The sequence below is a fragment of the Cornus florida genome, unplaced genomic scaffold (assembly GCF_030987335.1).
Source record: "Cornus florida cultivar Cherokee Brave unplaced genomic scaffold, ASM3098733v1 CherokeeBrave_3.0.0_Hap2_Chr03, whole genome shotgun sequence".
Taxonomy (NCBI): Eukaryota; Viridiplantae; Streptophyta; class Magnoliopsida; order Cornales; family Cornaceae; genus Cornus; species Cornus florida.
Window position 1 is genome coordinate 33,504,907 of NW_026775573.1, and position 4,172 is coordinate 33,509,078.

General features: G+C 37.4%; 1 pseudogene; it reads right to left on the bottom strand.

Moving 5' to 3' along the window:
- Nucleotides 1–3,701: 3,701 nt before the first annotated feature.
- LOC132301861 (small nucleolar RNA R71) lies at nt 3,702–3,799 on the bottom strand (annotated as a pseudogene).
- Between the last annotated feature and the right edge of the window lie 373 nt (nt 3,800–4,172).

Below are 4,172 nucleotides of genomic sequence, written 5' to 3' on the forward strand. Positions count from 1 at the left end.
ACGGTGGCATACTAGGTATGGATTAGTTCAAACATTTAGTCCTACCTAATCTGGATTGAGGTAAAGGATAACCATAAAGGTTAAGTCCTACTCATAATTGTGTCATATCAATAAAGAATTGAATGACTTGCTTTTTTTTTTTTTGGATGAATTGTTATACATATATTAGGCCACTATACCAGATGGATGATATTTTGTATTAGGAGTATATGGACTTTATATATTTATTATTATGGTGCCATGGTATGAGCTTGAGTCTCAGTACTATGGTTAGGGTGCGTATATCGCCTAGGATGAATAACTGGACATAGGTGTTGTTCCCTGGTAGGTCTAGGTACACATGACCACATTATGTGTGATTTGCATGGTATCTATACACAGGCTGAGACAGACCTATTGGACTAATGAGCGTCTTGTAGTGTGTACTTATACATATATAGACTACTCTAGATATTATTGAGCTATCTAGGATGTATCTGCGTATCGGGTTTCTGTATGGATCGTAGTAGGATAGGACTTGCATGTGGGCCTGACCCACTCTCTTATTTTTCAGGTGCTCAACAGTTCCAGGGTTAGAGCTTGGTCGTGCAGAGCAGATACAGACATTCATTCCTCCGACTATGTAGGACTACTTTCTATGTTTAGCTTTGTGATGAGCGCTGAAAAATGCATATTTAAACCCCTTAAGCTTAAGTATTCTAGAACCTTTATCTATCTTATTTTCTTGTTTTGTATTGATTTCGTGTTATTTCTACTTTCAGGTACTTATTCCCAAAATAAGCTAACTCATCCAAACAAGGGCAGAAATAAAACAATTCTGGGATGAATCAACGAAATGAGCAAAGTAGAGCAAAAGGAAGCTAAAGGTGGAATTTTAGCAACTTCGATCGATCTCAAGAAAAGTTCAATCGATCTAACTTCCATCGATATCAGCACTCCAAGATAGATCCAGGCTATGATGTCATCTTCAGAGATCCCAAAAGTTCGATCGATCCAACATCATTCTCTTATCGATCGAACTTTCTTATCCTTATCCACATGCTAGATCTTATCCAGCTGTACCGCCCCACTAACCACTTTTGTGCTTTTCCCAAAAATATTTTCAAAATATCTCAGATTTGTTTTTAACCAAAAAGGCGCTGCCATTGAGGATCGATCCAGCTTTAATTCGATAGATCTCAGCCATGTTCGATCGATCGCACCTCAAGTTCAATCGATTGAACTTCCCAAATCTCGAAAAAAATCCGAATTCCAGCTCATTAAAAATTGTCTCATATCCAATCATTAGAGGATTATTGGTGTACGAGCCCAGTTCATTTAGGGTGATTTTTGACCTACCTATATAAGGAATATGAGCCACTTTTACACATATACACATACATAGAGAATATAGTACTTAGTGAGGAACCAAGGAGCAGATTTCTTCCATGGAGCTTGCCCTTGAGGGTTAGAGGACATCATCCATGAGTGGCTAGACATCCTCTTGGGGCTAGAGTTAGCCCAAAGCATGCTTTCTACTTCTTGATTTATGTATTTTTGAGGGGATTTGTATTGTGATTCATGTCTTGACACTTTTATATATATAGATCTTGTTTATTTGATGATTTATGTGGTTTAATGATTCCAATTGATCATTTCATTCTATCCATATGTCTATGTATGCTAGCATAGATGTTCATATATTTGTCTCTATTTCTTGTGTTATTGATGCATGTCTATGTGTATTGATGCTATAGATCTAGAGATTGTCAAGACATAGTGCTTAATGGTATGTTCTTGTGGTTTATTTGATAGTTCATACTCATTTCTTAATGGATTGTATCTCTCCCTTAGTTTAATTAGTTTAATTTCATATCATTAGCTCGGCTGTAGTGTAATTGTTAAATGGGAGGACAATCCATGCTTGTTGTTGATGTTCCATACTTAAGAAAGCAAGTAACATATTTCTCTAATCTTATGATGTGTTTGGATTGTGAGCTTAAAGAAAGGATTAATGGCTTAGTTTGATATGTTGTGCTATCCACCATGTTGTTTAGACAATATATGCTTAATTTGTCATCTATGCTTGTTGGAACAACCACACACACACACACACTTTGTTGCAATACATATTCTTCCCCGCACTAATCATTTATTAAGGGTGTAGAAAAGCTATGCTTAGTGGTGATCTCTAAACCCCAAGATCTCTTTCTCACTCTTTTATTCTCCTTGTTGCATTATTGTTTACTTTAGTTCAATTTGCATCTAGTTTAATTCAACCAACCAACCACTATTTTGATCATTCGACCTACTAACCCTAATTTTGATTCCTCAACCTACTACGATACCTCAATCCCTTGGGACGATCCCTTCTCACTCATACTACATAGTATAGGTGCTAAGCGGTTTATAAATTTAAATTATGGTGCCCACTTGACACTAATTTCCAAACTCAAAGTGTTGTGCATTGTTTTGTGCGCACCCTCGGGAAGCCACCATAGTTTTTTGGTGCCGTTGCCGGAGATTAATTGATTGGCAACGTCGTATTTGTGGAATCAATTTGAAATTAGTACTCTTTTGATTGTGTCTTTACTTTGTTTTCAATTTTTGTTACTTATTGTGTTTGTTCTTGTTTGACTAGGAGTATTGAGCTAGGAAGCAAGCAAAGGAGCATTGAAGCAAAACAGCTAAGCAAGCAAGGAAAAAGGCTAAAATCATAAAAAAAAATTGCTAAGCTAAAAGCTAAAAATTTGGAGTTGAAGTGCTAAAAGACCTTTGTGAGCTTTTTCTTACTCAATCTCTAGTTAAATTGTCGTCCCGCGTGGAGGCTTGTTTTTCAATTCTTAGATAAATCGTGAGCCCACGTGGAGGCAATTTACTTTTCTTGCATATTGTTAAAGCATGGGAGTATGTGAACATTGTATGTGGAGGAAGTTTGTTGATTGTTGATTTATTGTGAAGGTGAAGTGTTTGTTGTTATTACTTAGTGTGTTACATTGTGCATGCATGGTCGTAGATCATTGAGACCCACTCTTGTCCTTTTAAATTTTCATCTTGAATGCATTATTCGAACCCTAGGGGAAGAGGTAGTTCTAGTCAATCCATTTCATCAATGGAAGGACACAATGAGGACCATGTGGAGGACCTTGGTCACATAGATTAACAAGGTATCCTCCACCCCAATGTGCATCATGATAACATGCAAGTTCCATTAGGCATGCCAAGGCCATTAGTTTATCCACCACAACAACAAAGCCAAGTTTCATTGGAATGCCAAGGCCAATCTATGCTCCACCACCTCCCATCATTCAAGGCAACCAAGGTGCCTATGTTGCACCTCCAATTGCTAATCCTCCCCTTGTTTTAAGAGATCACTATGTTCCTAATGAATATAATGCACCCACATGCATTCAATTTCCACCATTTAGAGCACACCACTATGAAATCAAACCACAAACCATACAAATGCTTCCTAACTATCATGGACTTCCAAGTGAAGAACCTTACAAGCATTTGAATGAGTTTCTTGAAGTATGTTCCACCGTAAAATATACGGACATGCCGGAAGAGGTCTTAAGGCTTAAACTTTTTTCATTCACCCTTAAAGACAAGGCAAAATATTGGTTTAACAATCTTAGGCCTTTTTCAATAACTTCTTGAGCGGAAATGCAACAAGAGTTCTTGAAGAAGTACTATCCGGTTTCTAAGACCAATGCCATGAGAACTTCAATAGGGAATTTTCACATAGGGATGGGGAAACATTTCATGAGGCATGGGAACGCTTTAATAAATTACTTAGGAAGTGTCCACATCATGACATGCCCAAATGACAATTAGTTCAATTTTTCTTTGAGAGCTTATCGAATAATTACAAGGGCATGGTTGATGCTTCCATGGGTGGCCCTTACATTGATAGGCATAAGGATGATGTGTGGCGTCTTTATGAGAGCATGAGTGAAAATTCTTTGCATCGTACTTTATCTTCGAAGAATGGTAGAAATTCTAGTGGTAGGAAGAGTGTTGGCTTACATCAAGTCGACAACTCCAATGAAATTACCGCCGCAATGAAATCATTATCTCAAAGGTTTGATCAATTTTTGATCAACCAAAACTCGGCGAATCAAGTATCTTCCTTCCCTAACCATTCTCATCATGCATCTAATGAGACATGTATGACTTGTTCAAGTGTTTTA